The sequence below is a fragment of the Lissotriton helveticus genome, chromosome 6 (genome assembly GCF_964261635.1).
Source record: "Lissotriton helveticus chromosome 6, aLisHel1.1, whole genome shotgun sequence".
Taxonomy (NCBI): domain Eukaryota; kingdom Metazoa; phylum Chordata; class Amphibia; order Caudata; family Salamandridae; genus Lissotriton; species Lissotriton helveticus.
In genome coordinates this window covers 73,584,278-73,602,593 of record NC_136067.1, presented here as the reverse complement: position 1 = coordinate 73,602,593, position 18,316 = coordinate 73,584,278, and positions in this window count along the sequence as shown.

Sequence of the window (18,316 nt, the reverse complement as noted above, 5' to 3'; positions counted from 1 at the left end):
TAAAGGCAGCACAGCATGGTGCCTTGCTGCGCTGCCCTATGCCCAAATGCCATAAATGAGGCCCTGACTTTAGTAACAGCGGCTATTTCTGTTCCTCTGAATTTATGGTTACCAGTATTATGGGATTCAAACGGCAATTTGCAAAATGCCTTCTTTCCTGCACATTGGCTTACATTTGAAAGCCACAAATGCAGAGAAATCCAATTGGTAATAACAAATGTTGTGCTATTCTGTATTCCCAAACTTCACCCAATAAAACCTATACCCTACTTGTGTGACTGGGCCTAGTGCCTGCAACAGCAAAAGGCCACAAAAATGCGATTTTGACACATCACATTTCACCCTGCAAAACTGGACCTTTTTTCACAATGTGGGTAGTTGTGGAATTGGGGCCCTCGCCAGCTGCCACTCAGGGAAACATACTAAACTCAGACATTCTGAAAACTAGACTGGTTGAGAAGCCCAGGGTGGGGAGACCTGTGTGGATCTCACAAGGTTTGTTCCCCTAAAATCCCTAAAAACATTCAACACACATTCTCCTTGCATTTCTGTGAGGGACAGTAACAGAATCTGTGAGGAAACACAAATTTCCTACTACCCAGAATTCCCATGTGTCTCCCGATAAAAATGGGTACTCCAGTTGTGTGATTGGGCTTGGCACCCACAACAACAGAGCACCCAAAGTGCAATATGAATAAAAATGTTTCCACTCAAAATCAACCCTTTTTTTTTGCAATTTGCGTGGCTGTAGAATTTGGACCCTAGCTCAGCCGGCAACTAGGGAAACCTGTCAAACCCTGACATTTTTTAAAGTTAGATAGCCAGCGAAGTTCAGGATTGTGTAATTTGCATGGATCCCATGGCATTTTATTATCCAGAACCTCGTGCAAACCGCAAAAGTTGCCTTAAAACACATATTTGCGTTCCATTTCTGTGACGAGAAGTTCCGTAAGCTGCAGGGATTCACAAATTTCCTACAACCCAGTGTTCCCACACTTGTCCCTATATAAATAGTATGCCACTTGTATGGGTAGGCCCAGCGTCTCTTACAGGAAACTCCACTAAACGCAACATAGCGAGGTTCTTGCAGATTATAGAAGTTTCCATCAGAGAAAGGCGTGGAAAATGCAGGATTTTAGAGAACGTTTGAGGCCAGCAGTGTATTGTGGGTAAGAAAGGGTCATGGGATCCAGTCAAGGCACACCTCCCAGACTCCCCTTGGTGTATAGTTTGCAAAAATGTCTGGCTTTGGTACGTTTACCAAGGTGGTGGCTAAATACTGCCCTCCCCCCCAGCAGCGGGTGGTGCAGATAACGCGGTGGGCGGGGCGGGGCGGGGTGGGGGAGATGTCGACAGACGATGGAATAGGATTTATTTATTTATTTAATTTGACCTATTCCATCATCTGGCGACTTCCCACCCCACCACACTTACCTGCTCTCGCCGCTGCTGCTCACCCCTATGTTTATTTATTAGCAAAAACAATCATTGGTCTTTCTACCCCTTCGATGGGGCAGATTGGGGGCAAACACAACACCTAGCCCCTGGGAGTAGAAAGGCTGGTGTGGCTCACTGGTTAGAGGCAGACCCGGAAGCAGAGAACGGCCCGGGACCAGGGTTCAATTCCCGACGCGGCAGGGTTGTGGACCAGGGTCAGCGGACTCGATAATTCTCGCCTCGGTGCCTACTCTAACCAGCGATCACACTCGGCAACTCTGGGCATTAGCTTGCCTCATCTCTACAACGGCCCCCCACATTCGCCGGGGATGCCTGGTTTCACCTTGGAGATACCCAGTAGGGCCCATCTCACAGGGATAGCCAGGACGGGTTCCCCAGCGGGCTACAGCGCCACGACGCCTCAGGGCAGCAGTGCGCTTTACAAGACACATACATTTACATTGTCCCTTTTGAGGGGTGGGGGATGGCCAATGCATGGCGGGCCACCCTCATCCCTTTGTTTCTGAAAAAATACTTTACCAGTTGTCTGGTGGACTTTCTACCCTTCAGCGAGGACAATCTGAGAGCAAACACAATCTGCCCCCAAGGGGGCGAAAGACTGCAATGCTCGGTTTGGGGTGCAAGCAGAGCTCTATGCAGGGTGAGCCGTCCCCACCCCTTGGTTTTTTCCCCCACTTTTCCCTGGTGTCTAGCAGACTTTTTACCGCCTAAGGGGGCAGATAGGGTTAAACACAGACACCCTAGAGGGCAGACAACCTGAAGATATTGGGTGGCTGCGGATGGACCATCCCATGCCCAAGGGGCTCTCACCTACAAAATAAATCTCTGGTGGCTAATGGAAGCTCGAGGAGATCACATTACACTGTGATCTCCTGGCACTATACCAGGCAAGAGAGATAACACTGGAGTTTCTCAGCTTTCCAGTAATACCTCCAATTAGGGACAATTACCTGCAAGTGTAAAGAATGGGGCTGATTTCCCTCTGTACTCCCAGGAAAACCAGGAAGCTGAGTCACATTCTTTCCTGGGTGCTGGTCCTGCAAATAATATAAGTGCCTAAGTCAGGGGACTATCTTTTGGCAGGGCCATCATACCCCTCCTAGGCCGGAGCGGGAGAGTCTCCTAATCTGATCCAAGGGGTTGTGATGTGAGGGGGCACCCGAGCAGCACACAACAGTTGCTCCTCCGGGTCTGGGCACTTGGATGTGATCTCCACATCTATAGCAACCAGCTGTGAGCGCTATGGATGTGAACTTTACGACCAAGTCGTTAAGACGTGCCACACTTAGAAGCATGCGGAGTCCGATAGGATGATAGAAAGTGATCAGTTTGGAAGGAGACCGAGTGGGACACACAGTGACACCAGCATAAGTCAATCAATCAATCAATCAATCAGGGGTTTGTACTGCGCAAGTCACTCACCCGGAATGGGTCTCAAGGCACTGAGGAAGAGGGGACATGGGGGGAGGATTCCGTAGATCGTGGAGGTTCACTGAGTTCCATCGAAGAGCCAGGTCTTGAGGTCCTTTTTGGAACTTGGGGAGCGATGCGGTCTATCGGAGGTGGAGAAGGAGGGAGTTCTATGCCTTGGCCGCGACATCAGTGAACAGTGAAAAACAATTAGACAGTGAGCAGGATGGACTCCAAGCTTTGAGAAGGATAGGGAAGGGCAGGGGATGCAATGGACGAGCAGGGAGGGGGCAGTGGGTAGGGAAGGAACATAGCAAGTGAGAAGACGAGTGAGGAGGAGTCAGGAAGCAAGACGGAGAGCGAGGAGTATGGGGGTAGCGAAGGGCAAGCAGCTCACGAAAGAGAGCTAAAACTGATACCGTTAAAAAAGCCACAAAAGTAGTTCCATGAAGTCCATGAGTACCAAGCCAGCAGAAAAGAGCTACAACTCAGGGGAGAGACAAACACAGAATATGTTGCAAAGTCACATTGGTGTAACACAAAAAGATGGGGCCCCCAAGCAGAATATAATGAGGAACCCCAAGATTTCCCAGATCACACAGACATTCATTAATCTTGGACTCAATGGGGGCCCCCTGTAGGGTTGGGGCACCCCTACACCGCAGGGGCCTGCATTATGCTCCTGCCATGGACATAGGGACACGGGGTAACTTTTGCTGGTCCTCTGTCTGCCAGCAATATTTAAAAACAGGTTTTTTTTCTGTTTGGGAAAGCCACGAGTGTTTAAATGTTTCTTACTCCATGCCATGGTAAGCATTCTGCTGGGCATGCAACGGCATGGTGTTGCAATCAAAGAATAATCAAGTGTGAACGTGTGAAAAGCAGAACCGGTCACCGCTACTCAGGAAAGGTGACTAAACCAAGTGGGCGAGGAGCGCTAGTACAGCGTTATCTACGTACATCTAAAACATATATCTTTGTAGGTACATTTTTTCTCTTATTCTCTTATTTTCCTTATCCTGGTGTTTCATCGCACCATCCTTTACTCTTCCACATTTCCTCTTTTCGAAATTGTTATCTCCACTAATTGTTTATCTTTCCCCTTTTTTTGAATAAGCGCTTCCCCTTATTTTAATTTTTTTTTGTTTAAGAGATTTTTATTAGCATTTTTGAAGTAAATACAATACATATGTTATACAAGAAAATTGGAACATTACAATAAGGAAGAGAGGTAGGAAAACATATGCATGAGCAATAAGAACGAAGAAAGAAATGAACATAGAGAGAAGAGAAAAAGAAAAAGGGGAGAAACAAGAGCATGGAAAAGAGGAAAGAAGAAAGAAGGAAAAGAAAGCAAGTGCAGAAGAAGGGAAGAGAAGGGAGAGAGAAGAAAAGGGGAGAATAAGTGGGAATACTGAGGTCAGTTAAGGATGAGATTTGGAGGAAAGATAAGCGGTAAAGGGGAGCCAAAGGAGATCAGATTTAATTTTGAGGGGAATGTAATAGGACGAAGCGATAGCAATTCTATGTTCATCACAAACAAAATTCCACCAGGTATGTATAGAAATTTTAGAATTATCTTTCCAACATAATAGGATAACTTTAAATGCAAGAGAAATCCAATAATATCTACATCAGATGATAATGATCCTAGAAAAATAGCCTGTAAAGATAACTGGGCAGAACAATTAAAGATTAACATACAGGTTTTCCAAACTTCTTTCCAAAATGATGAAACATGAAAACATTCAAACAGTAAATGTTTAAGTGACCCAGTTTCAGTAGCACAGGACAAACACATTGGAGATGATGTTGGGGAGAACTTATGAACAGTTACAGGAGTGATAAGAACTCTATGATAAATGAACAGCAACGATTGGGTGATACGGGCAGCAGGAGATATCTTAAACAATTTGGACCATAAACGTTCCCACAACAGAACAGAGAGAGACATATTAAGATCTGTTTCCCATGCAATCTCAACAGCAGATTTAAAACGATCTGAACAAGGTGACATTAATAATGAATAAACAAGTGCAGCCTTAGGTTGTTGAGAGGAAAATAAAGGATACAGGGAAGAGGTAGGAACAAAAGATGGGAAAACCACAGGAATGGAAAGGGAAGTTAAGTGTGACTGAATTGCAGATGTAATAATGTTATATTCAGAAAGATATGACAAAGGTAAATTAAATAACAGTTGCAGGCTTGGAAAAGGAATGAGAGATCCATTATCAAAAAACTGATGAACAAATACAACATTCTTCTCTTTCCAATGTTTAAAGTAAAATGATTTACCTTTATAACGAAGAAATTTGTTATACCATACAACAGATAATAAAAAACATTGCAATGTTGAAAGATTGGAGGAAAAAACATTGTGTAATACAGTTTGGGATTATTTTAAGATAGGGTATTTAGTCAGAAAAGAACAGTTTGACATAAAAACAACATGTTGAAAGGAAAAATCTTTCAAGAAAGAGCGTTCCATAAGAACCCATGTAGGTACAGGAGTGTCATCAAAGTTATATGCTAAAGAAAAGGATTGTTTAATCAGGAAAGCAGCGTGGTACATTTTAAAGTTAGGAAAGCGAACTCCACCATCAGATTTAGGGCGAAACAGCTTTTGTAGCGCTATTCAGGGATGTTTGTCATTCCACAAAAATTTAGTGCAAATAGAGTTTATGCGAGAGAAATAGGAAAGGGGAATTTTGAAGGGAAGCATAGACACCGTATATAGAACATGAGGGGTAATCATCATTTTAATTGTGTCCAGTCTACCCCACCAGGAAAGAAATAATGGGGACCATATTTGAAGAAGGGAAGTGATTTTCTTTATAAGAGAGTCAAACGTAACTTTAAGGGTATCTTTCAGGGAGGGAGTAAACCAAATACCACGGTATTTAATTTTAGAGGGGCACCAAGAAAAATCAGTATTATTAAACATGTATTGGTAGCAAAGTGGATTAAGAGGAAGGACTTCCGTTTTTGGACAGGTTCAATTTATATCCCGAAATAGAGGAATACAAACGTACCTCATCCATGAATGGCGGGAGGGAGGTTTCAGGATTGGACATATATACTAGTACATCATCAGCGTAAGCGGACAATTTAGTTTCAGTAGAGGCCAATGTAAAACCAGTGATGTTAGGATTAGAACGAATTCTTTCTAAGAAGGGCTCAAGACAAAGAATAAACAACAGGGGAGAAAGAGGACATCCCTGACGAGTGCCTCTAGACAAGGAGAATGATTTGGAAAAGTGGTTATTGACAAAAAGACTGGCACGTGGGGAGGAATACAGAAGTTTAATCATAGAAATAAAAGAAGGGCCAAAACCAAACCAGTGTAAGGTATGAATGAGATATTGCCAATTAATGCGATCAAACGCTTTCTCAGCATCTAAGGACAGAGCAGCCATAGGGACTTTAAGATGTTTGCTGTGAGCAATGACATTAGAGAATAAACGAGCATTGTCCGCAGCAAGTCTACCCTTTACAAAACCCACCTGGTCTGTCTTGATGAGACGGGAGATAAGGGAATCAAGACGGGAAGCAAGTATTTTAGCAAGCATTTTGCAATCATAGTTTATCAGGGATATAGGACGATCATTTTTGCATTGGGTGTGATCTTTATCAGGTTTCGGAATAAGGATAATTAATGCTTCCAAAAAGGACCCAGAAGCTTTCGCACTACCAATAAAAGAATTAAAGAGTTGAAGGAGTTTAGGGGCAAAAAAGGTTTGAAACGAAGAAAAAAATTCCACAGGAAGGCCATCTGGACCAGGAGCCTTCGAGCGCTTGAGGGAGTGAATGGCACGGGTTACCTCTTGAAGTGAAATTTCCTCTTCTAGGAGCGCAAATTCATCGGGGAGGGATGGGGGAGGGGGAAGCCCCTCAAAAAAGGAGGATACGTTTACATCAGAGGGATGGGTGTCATCTGTATATAGGGAGTGATAATAGGAGTGGAATACATCAGCGATATCCTCATCAGCTGTAACCAATTTGTTTAAAGAATCATTAAAGATGGGGCCAATATTTTTACGTTCAGATGTAATTTTTAAATAGTTTGCTAACATTTTCCCGGCTTTATTTTGACCACCGTGAAATTTGGATTTAATTTTGAGGAGGGTATTACAAGCCTCATTGGTAATAATCTTGTTAAGGTCCGTTTTAGCTAAGATCAAATCGTGAAGAGAGGAGGAGGATTTAGAAGAGAAATATAGATGTTCAAGGTTCTTAATCTTACGAAGTTGGTTATCGTACTTTTCCCTATTGAGTTTCTTCTTTTTAGCAACATATGATATGGTAAATGCTCGAAACGCAGCTTTAAAAGCATCCCAATTGTTGGGAATGGAAGTATCAGAGGGATCATTCAAAGTAAAAAATTCAGTAAAAAATTCCGCACTTTCTTTTAAAAAAAGTTCATCAGAGAGAAGAAAGGTGTTAAACTTGCAGCGACTAAATTTAGAGGATACCAGGGACAGATCAAGTGAGGTAGAGACAGGAGCATGGTCAGAAATAAAAATGGAGCCAATGGTAGATTTGTGAATGGAGGGGAGTAAGGATTTACTAATCAAAATGTAATCAATTCTAGAGCGGGTGTGGTGAACAGGGGAGAAAAAGCTATATTCCAACACACCTGGGTTACATAATTTCCAAGAATCATATAAAGGACGTGTGGCAATAGCAGATTGGAAGCTCTTATGAGATTTGTCAGGTTGAAATTTACTGGAGGATAATCTATCCGAAAATGGGTCCAACCATTGGTTAAAATCACCTGCAATGATAAAATCAGGGCAGTCTATGGAAGAGATCAGGGTTTTAATAGCAATCCAAAACATAGGGTCAGGACGTACTGGACCATAAATATTGAGCAGAACCATTGTTTTATTATGGATAACAACCTTAGCCATTGCCCAACGTCCTTCGTCATCATGTTGAGAAGATATAATCTGTACATTCAAAGCTTTGTGAAATAGAATAGCAACCCCTCCTTTTTTAAGACAAGCTGGAGAAAATACAACCTGACCCACCCATTGTCTCTTCAGTTTGAGTGATTCAACATCGGAACAATGCGTTTCTTGAAGAAAAACAACTTGAGAACCAATTTTGGATAGATGAGACAATACCCTTTGACGCTTGACAGGGTGACCAAGACCTCGCACATTCCAGGAGACAAAATTACACACCATTGAGGAGAGGGGTGATGGACGACACGTGGAGAAGACACATGGCAAGGGAAGCACTACAAAAAAGGAAATAACAATGACATAAAATACGAATAAGGGAAGCTCTTAAAATACTCAAAACGCACATTAAAAACGTGGTCAGAAGGACAAACGACATTGCGAAGGAAAATAATCGAAGAAGAGATTGCAAAGGAGAAGAAAGGAATGGAGCAATGAAGAAAAGGAAAAGAAATGTAGGAAGAGGAGAAGAGAAAAAAGAAAGAAGGGAAAAGGTAAAAAAGAGACAAGAAAAAAGATAGAGGAAAGTAAACAGATCAAGGCACAGACGCCTGATCGGAGAGTAAGCGAGAAACAGAAGCATTAGGGGCAAGGATACGCCTGGCAGATGAAACATCCCCATGAGCAACCGAGAAAGAGGACATAAGTATAAGGTGAAGAGAAACGTGTAAGAGCGGAAATTAGAGGAATAATAAAAAAAACAAAAAAGTAGAGATGAAAAAGAAGAAACATACAAATAGAAAGTATGTAAGAACGTATTAACAGTGAGAGAAGAACAGGAAACAACATGTTAGAACATCAAGAGTGGACACAAGAAAAAGGATTAAGGCACAGTATCCATCGTCGACGAAGAGGCACTTTGGAGATAAGCATGGAGCTTTTGAGGATCATCAAATGAGCGGGTTCGGCCGTTATGAGTGATCTTGCAGAAACAAGGGTGAAGAATGCCATATTGGATATGGAGTTGTCGCATCAGAGGTCGAAGATTCAAGAATTCTTTACGTCTGGCATTAGTTGCAGTCGAGAGGTCTTGGGAGATGAAAATATTATGACCAGACCACTGGACACACCGTTTTAGTCTAGCAGCCCGTAACACAGTCATCAGCTCCGTGAATTCCAGAAAAAGCATAATAATGCCACGTGGTTTGTTAGATGCAGAGTTCAAGCGGCCAAGTCGATGGGCTCTTTGAATGTTCAGAGGAGATGACGTAGGTTGGAGGTCCAGAAGTTCTTGTAGAAATTTTTGTAAAAAAGACACCATGTCGGAACCTTCCAAATTTTCCGGAACACCATAATAGCGTAGGTTGTTCCTTCTATTGCGATTTTCCAAATCTTCCGTGTGCAGCTTAAGTTTGTGGATTTCTTGCTCCAGGAGAGGGATTTTAGTTGATACATCTTGAATGTCACTAACCCTTTGCTCCAAATTTAAGACTTTGCCCTCCATAAGTACCCAGCGGTCTTCAATCTGTTTGTGCCTGTCATTAGTCGCACTCATAAAAGGTTGGAGGCCGCGAACCTCCTCAAGAATTGAGTTGAGAACAGGATTAGAGGTCGCTTAGGTTTGGTACCAGTCTGAGACAACTTGGAGTCATTGGCCATGATAACAATGTGGGTAGGAGCCAACAAACGCTGCCAAAAATAATCCGCAAGAAAGATATTGCACCAAATAAGCTAGCACTGAGAAGAAACACCGACAGCAGGCCAGGTGGAAGCAACTTGCAGAACGCCGAGAAAGGATAGCACTGGGGTATGAGGAAAAATTACACCAGGTGCAGCGTTAAAGGGCATAAAGACAAATGACCATCCTCATAAATACCACTGATAATGGGTAGAGCACATGAAGAGTAAAGCGATGTGGTCAAAATAACAATCCTCGTGGTACAATGGATAGGAGAGACAGAATCCAGTTAAATGAAGCATTAGGAAAATGGCACTCTTTTTTCTAGGAATGCTGTTTTCACGATTACCCATTTGTAGCACACTTTATATCGGTCCAATTTACTTTCAACTCACGATTGCACGACCGTGTTTAGTATTGAATTTTTCGCACTTTACCTCAGAGCTTAACACCGATACACGGGGACTTTGTTCACTCCTGCTTTTCCTTTTTGCTCCCTTATGGTTACCATCAGTACAAGTTTGCCACGGTTGTTACACTGTCATTTTTATGATGCTTGCTCCTGTATAGCGCATTATACCTTCAGACATTACTTTGTTTTCTTTATAGAATATTCCCCCTGATGCTCGAAATGCATTGGGGACGCATTTGTTACTGAGTTACTGGATACCCGCTATGAACATTTGTCACCCATTATGGATATAATTTTCAGGTTGGAGAGGATTTTCCACACGTGATCTATTCAACATATGATGACAATATGAATTGAATACTAGTCTACAATTAAAATCGTCTGTTTAAAGGAATTCACCCAGTGACTACTTGATTACCTTTTAATATTGCGAGTCCATCGCATTTGGTGAATTCGATGTTTTACTTTACACTGTGTAAGGTTAGCCTATTGCATTTGATACCCAGCACCTCAAGGACAAGAGGAAAACACCTCGAATTCCCACGATCTGGATCACTTATATTACCCACAGTTTACTCTTTTGATTACCACGGAGTGCAGCGGTTCTTCTTCATTTTGTTCTACTTGTCTGCCCGCACCGCGAGTATTACCATGTCGTATACAGAAATTGCTAACTTAACAGGCAACAAAGCATACACATTCAAATTTTCTACAGAAGACACTGATAGAATATATTCGTTAATACAGGAGCCAGAATGCATCGCATCCACTACTGGATTGGTCCAGTCCAACATTCGTCAACTTCTTTTAGCAGCCAAGCGGGAAATCAACCAGCATCTGCACTCGAGCACATTAATCAGATACCATAAAGTCCAGCGGATACCCAGAGGGCTACGTATCCCTCTAAAATCTACCCTTTGTAAAAATAACCCACGCTTCAAAGAGAAATGGTACGGTATACTTAACAAATGTTTGCTTGATCTGATTCTTCTTATAGTAGAAGAACTTTCCAAACTTCTTGAGGAATTAGAAGGTGAAGTCACTCAATTAAAACAAGAACTCAGCAGCAAACTTACAACTGAAGAGCTCAACAAAACATTAGAAGACGTGAACACCCAACTTGAAAAATTCACAAAGGAAATAAACGAAAGAAAATTGCGGAAATTCAAGAGAGACACAGTGGATTATAAACTTGGCGAAGTTTATAATTGGGCGGAAATTTATGCAGCCAGGAGACAACAACGACCGTACACCAACAGATCCACAGATGGGGATACCTCTTCCTCAGATGACTCATCACGTACATCCTCTCCAAAAGGACCACAAAAAGAAACCTTTCAACATGATGATCGACCTTCTACCACCACAACAGCAGATACATAATCGGTTCCTTTTTTAGGATCAGACCCCGACAAAAGCAGCGACCCAGGAGGTCCCACCACTCAAAGTCTACAACAGCTAGTGGCCAAGTCCACCAGAAGCCATCGAACCTAGTGATCAACATTTCGAATACCCGCATCACGTCTAGCCAAACCAAAGTTTTAGAGAAGGGAATTTCATTTGTCCCTACTTACAATTCTAATGAATTGGAGACACAAGTCTGCTTCTACAAATTTATGAGGTCTCTCAGGCTCAAACATTTCTTTCAAAATGTGTGTGTTCCACAAAGTGACGGTGACCCTGGTACACTGTTAGATCTCCGACCCAAGAGTAATTTTTTGGCTCCAGTTAGTCACAAAATCCTAGACACGTTTGAACTACTAGTTCAACAAGATTTACATAGTATTTACCAAGGTTCTGTTCAACACCGTACCAACTTATCCGACCAAGAACGCCAAGCCTTAGCCCAATTGGCGGACATAACCATCTGTAAAGTCGACAAAGGGGGTGCCCTCGTCATTTTAGATACCAACCTTTACCGTAACAGCATCATTAACCATTTGAGTGACAACACACTGTACATGGAGGTGCACACAGATCCTTCACCTGAATTTATTGAAGTACTACGGCACATCGTCGACATCGCCACAACTGCAGGTACCATCACTGAACGTGATAAAAGATTTCTTTTGAAGGACCACCCTCAAGTACCATATTTATATATGGTGCCAAAGATTCACAAACATGCCAAACACCCACCATTTCGACCGATTAAAAGCACACGGAACTCCATCCACGAGCCCATCGGCATATACATTGATAGACATTTACAACCAAGTGTAAGATGTATGCCGAGTTACATACAAGACACCATGGATTTTCCTATCAAAATCAACAATATACCCGAAGAATTCACCAAGTCCATCTACCTATGTACCATCGACGTTTGTTCATTGTTCATAGTGGAGAAGTGTGGCTCAATGGTTAGAGCGGCAGACCCTGATGCAGAGGTCTGGCCTGGGACCAGGGTTCAATTCCTGCCTTGGCTGGTCTCGGTGGATCTTGGGCTCATAATTCCTCGGACCTGATTTCTCGCCTCGGTGCCTACTCTAAGCATGGGTCCCACGCTGCAACTCTGGGCAATAGCTTGCTTAGTCTCCACAACGCCCCCTACAGCGCTAGGGATGCCTGGTTGCACCCTGGGGATGCCCAGGAGTGGACAATTCACGGGGAAAAATCAGGAAGGGTTCCCTAGCGGTATGAGTACAGCGCCAGGACACTCAGGAGTATCAGTGCGCTTTACAAGTGCAGCTACATTTACATTACATTGTACACTTCGATCCCCCACAACCTGGGATTACAAGCAATGGAAGCAGCACTCTTGACTACGGATAAGCCTCTGAATTACAAGTGTTCCTCATGTAACTTATGCAGTTTACCCTCCACCACAGTTATTTTAACTGCATGGACAAATTCTACATCCAATTATCAGGCGTGGCGATGGGCAACTGTGCCGGGCCAGCGTATGCAAACCTGTTTATGAAGCAGTTTGAATTCGATTACATTACTTCAAATCCAGTTTGGCACGTTCACCTCATTAGTTACCATCGCTACCTCGATGACATATTCCTTATTTGGGATGGCTCTGAATCACAACTTTTGACAGCTATCAACCACCTCAACAATGTAGACACCCGGATATCATTGCTGGACGTTGACATTATGATCAAGAACAACAAACTCGAGACTTCTATTTACACCAAGCCAACTGACCGTAACAATTATTTACATTTCAAAAGCTTTCACCAGCTGAGCCTTAAACAACATCTACCATTCTCTCAACTGCTCAGAGCTAAACCCATTGCATTTACTGCCAATTTGTTTGATCGTGATAAGTCCATCATCATAAATACGTTCCACGAAAGAGGCTACCCTAACCACATTACCCAACTCGCAGAGACTCGTGTACAGACCAAAGTACGCTCACAACTACTAACAATGAAAGTTTCTACTCAATCTGCGGACAATCGTTCTGTCTCTGTTTCAAAATATTCTACCACCAGTGCCAAAATCAAAGCTTCCATCAAAAAACATTGGCAACTTCTTCAATTGGAACCTGATTTTAACAACATTTTTCACAACTTTCCTACTTTTGCCAACCAACGATCCAAGAACATCCAACAGATGCTTAAACCACGAAAAAAGTTGGCGAATGTAGTATTTAAGGGGACAGTACCTTGCCACAACTCTGGCAATTGCAACAGTATAATCAAGGGTACAGTCATTCAACATCCCACACAAGGAACACCAATCAATATTCGAGTCAACGCCCCATGTGACACCACCAACATGGTTTACTTATTGAAATGCCCGTGTGGCTTTCCTTACGTAGGCAAGACTGAAAGAAAAATAAAAACCCGATTGAATGAACATCGCAGCAACATCCGCACCAAAAATCTAAAGTCCTGTGTAGCTGCCAATTTTACAACTCACTCACACAACGTCAGCCAACTAAGGTTCCTGGTTTTGGAGGTCGTGAATATGGCAGCTGGTAGAGATAAAAGAAAATTTCTACTCCAAAGAAAACTGTATTGGATGCACAAACTGAACTCAATTCACCGAAAGCGCTTAATGAGAGACTCGAATATAGGTGTTACTTATGAAACCTTTTTCCCTGTGCCTCGCTGTTCTCACTCTGTGTTGAGGCCCTCGCTGGCCGTATCTATTTTGTTCCTGCATACGCCTTGGTTTGCTTTTTGTTCATTTGTGCCAGGTCGTACAACCTGGTCAACTGATTTACAGCTTTATGTGTTTTTGTTCCCTGTCCCTTTATTATTCTCACTGCACTCACGCTTCAGTTTCATGTTTCTCACTTCCTCTCGACAGTTATTTTCATTTTAATTCTTACTTGCATTCATTTCCCCACTACCCTTTATGGCTCCACTTTTCACTTTCATTTTTCACATTTTTATTCCACTTCTCTACCATGTCTAATTTCCTCCTTCCTACATCTAAAACATATATCTTTGTAGGTACATTTTTTCTCTCATTCTCTTATTTTCCTTATCCTGGTGTTTCATCGCCCCATCCTTTACTCTTCAACATTTCCTCTTTTCGAAATTGTTATCTCCACTAATGGTTTATCTTTCCGCGCGTTTTTGAATAAACGCTTTCCCCTTATTTTCATTTTCATTTTTAATATAACTTAATTGTCCGACTTGAATTGCTACCTCACGTCTAAGTCCTCTTTTCATTTCTACCTCAGGCACGTAGATAACGCTGTACTATCGCTCCGCGCCCACTTGGTTAAGTCGCCTTTCCTGAGTAGCGGTGGCTGGTTCTGCTTTTCACACTTTCACACTTACGGTAAGATTGCCCCACTAACTTAGGATCACTCGCTTATATTTTTTTATAACGTTCTGCAGATTTCTCTGCTTGTGCACCACGGTTACACTCCTCGAGAAAGTTTCTTCCTTCAAACAATGTCATACTGAGACCGGCATGCCTGAATAACAGTTTGGGATCTGTTGCACGTTTATTTAGAGTTCACGGCACCTTTCTTTTGGAATGCCTTTTACCATTCGTAGCAGCCGCACGTTACTATTCAGTGCAATGCACTCTTTTTTCAAGGAATGCCGTTTTCACGATTACCCATTTGTAGCACCACTTTGTCGGTCCAATTTACTTTTAACTCACGATTGCACGACCGTGTTTAGTATTGATTTTTTCGCCCTTTACCTCACAGCTTAACACAGATACACTGGGACTTTGATCACTCCTGTTTTTAGGTCGAGCTGATGTGGCATTCATGCGAAGCATGAATGCTGTCAGCTCGACAACTAATGCTATCCGTATTTGGGAGAGTGGACACCAAAGTGTCACGAGCTTTCCCAGTGTCGGATTTCACCGCGGGAGCGAGCGCGCTTGCGCAGACCGCAGGGCTTGCATGCAAACACGGCGCGCACATAGGCAGGCCCCATCCCCTGCACGCACAGGCACACGCGCGCGCGCACACACACACGCAGACAGGCACAACACACGCAGGCACATACAAGCGCGCGCACCCCCCTCTCCCCTCTTACAAACCCGCACACACACACTCCCAACCCCGCTCACCGGGCACAAGCAGGGCTTCCATCACGGGGGGGGGGGCGGGCATCGTCAATGTGCCCCGACGCCCCCCCTCACCGGCTCCTCTCGTTCTGTCCCTCCGTGTCACACCAGACTCCGCAGCCCGCTCCGTTGTTTCTCCGCCCCTTCAGTGCGTGTCACGCCTCTCCTTTCTCCCGGCCGGAAATCCCTTTTGCTTGTCAGGCCTCGTTTTCGAAACCGAACTGTCCCGCAACAGTGTATAAAATATCGGCAGTCGTTCTGCGCACTTGTTCTTTCCTTGGAACCCGTCTGTCTTTTGCTTCCTAACTTCCTCTATCCACGTAGGTCTCCCTTTCAAAGTCATTCCGTGCTTGGCGTATGTACCCTCCTTCCTCTCCCACGCTCCGTCCGCCTCCTCTCCTTCGGTAAGGCGGGCCCCCCACACTCCTTCCCCTCCGCGCAGTTCCTATTGGCGAAGCAGGCAGCCTTCCCCTCTCCTCTGTTTTCTCGTTATAGAGATGTCAACTGCTGGTTGCGGGGGGCGGGGGGCTTCCATCTCTTATACAAGAGCCCTTCTTACATCACATTTTATAGGTACGATAGTTATCGACCTCTGGCAGATAAAAGGAAAAGTCAGTCCTGTTGGAAAAAGCGCATATCACAGCATTGGCTCTCAGCCAGCTGAGCTGACTCACCATCTGCAGAAAAAAAGTCACGGGAAGCTGTAGTCGTGCATTCTTTCCCAGCATCACCGATGCATCAGTCCAAAGAGGCGGCATGGGGACCATTTACAGGACAAATTGGCACCTTGAAGACAGAGCTCTCAGCCGTCTTTCTACCCGTGTGCACTTTAGCTACGCACTTTTTCAGATGCTTCATTCACAGGCCTGGATGGAATATGTTTTGACAGTCGGGCACATATGTACATAACGCAAAAGTAGTCACCAGTGCACACTTCCGGGAAGGGGCGTTGAGACTACATGCAATATTTGTGATCACAATTAAGAGTCTACGGTACTACACATTCCTTGTGATCTTGAGCACACCCGCCATTTCACGAGCAATGGCGTAGTAAGGGTCCCGGGGGCCTTGTGCAGCAAGGGAAATGCCCCCCCCCTTCAATTTATTACAGCAATAGCCAGGGTGCATGGGCCTCTGAAGCCACTAACTAGGCCTCGGTGTCATGGCACTGATGTGTTCCAGGTGGCTTTACGTGTAACTGAGCCATGCTGGAGCTTAAATAGCGCACATTAATTATTATGGAAATATCTCTTATATTCCGCTATTTTCCCTTCGCTGTCCTGTGTACATCTGTTCTTACGGGATATCCGATTCCTCACCCCTGCCTTCTTGGAGTTTCACGCTGTTCATTCCTTGTGTCACTTTCACAATTACTCGGCCAGGGGCTTCTGATTTCTGCCCTCTGGGACTGTATGAGGTATAAAATATGGAGGCCGGGATAAAATGTTAAAAAAGCCCCCTCCATACTTTAAACCGATATTTAAGATATTTGGGGCCTGCAATTGAAATGTGTGCTTATACGTTATATGTAGTATTTGTAAGTACATGTATATATAAGTTAAGTGTAGGATACCTCGTCCAATCGGGAGTGCAGAGGAGCTGCACTTCTGTATGTGCGGCACGTGTGCTCCATCCACTCAGGTCCTGCACTCACCAGCACCGGCAAGAACCACACGGAGCTAAGGCAGGAACAGTGCGGGCACAACGCTTATGCAGGGACACCACGGAGCTCATACATGGACACCACAATGGTCACGCATAGATGTAAGGAGCTCGCGCAGCGTCGCTCGTGCACGCACCACACGGACCTTATGCAGGGACCACCTGGGGCTTATGCAGGAACGACGCTTCGTTCATGCAGGGACCGAATGAGCTATTGGAGACAGTACACGGGGTCAGACATGTACAATTCAGAGCTCATGCAGGTCTGCACAGAGCTCATGAAGGAACTGCTCGGAGATCATTCAGGGACTACACAGAACTCATCCCGATTCAAAGGACGAACAGCTGTGTGAATGTGTAGATAGCTACACAGCGCAAGCTACCAAGTGATCGATCGTGCACACCAAATGCAGCCCCACTAGGGGATTGGTACTAACTGAAAGAAACAGAAACAAGCATTGGCAAAGCCAATGGGTCTCGCTTTTGCGAGAGTGTATGCTATTGGCATTGTAAATGACAGTGCCTTTTTTTTTTTTTTTTTAAACAACACGTTAATAAAAGGCATTAAATCTACAATGCCAATAGCTCAAACTCTAGTAAATGCGAGACCTATTGCATTGCAAATGCTTGTTCCTTTTTGCTCCCTTATGGTTACCATCAGTACAAGTTTGCCATGGTTGTTACACGGTCATTCTTATGATGCTTGCTCCTGTATAGCGCGTTATACCTTCAGACATTCTTTATTTTCCTTATAGAATATTCCCCCTGACGAAAAGCAGATGATCGAAATGCATTGGGGACACATTTGTTACTGAGTTACTGGATACTCGCTATGAACATTTGTCACCCATTATGGATATAATTTTGAGCTTGGAGAAGATGTTCCACACGTGATTTATTCAACATATGATGACAATATGAATTGAATACTAGTCTACAATTAAAATCGTCTGTATAAAGGAATTCACTCAGTGACTACTTGATATCTTTTAATATTGCGAGTCCATCGCATTTGGTGAATTCGAGGTTTTACTTTACACTGTGTAAGGATACACCGAAAGAAATTGAAAAGAGAGCTTTTTTTCTAAACTCCGGGCCTATTCTTTTATACCCTTTTTCTCTAGCTAAATTATCTAAATTCGGTAACAATTGGGGTCTCCGACGATTTTGATTGGTTGGTTCAAGGGGTGGATGAGCATAACCTCATCATCTTATTACTTGACTTCTGCAGAGTCAGCTAAATGAATTTGAGCATTGTCTTTAAGGTTACCAGTTCCATCGTGTCCTTTAAATTGTAAT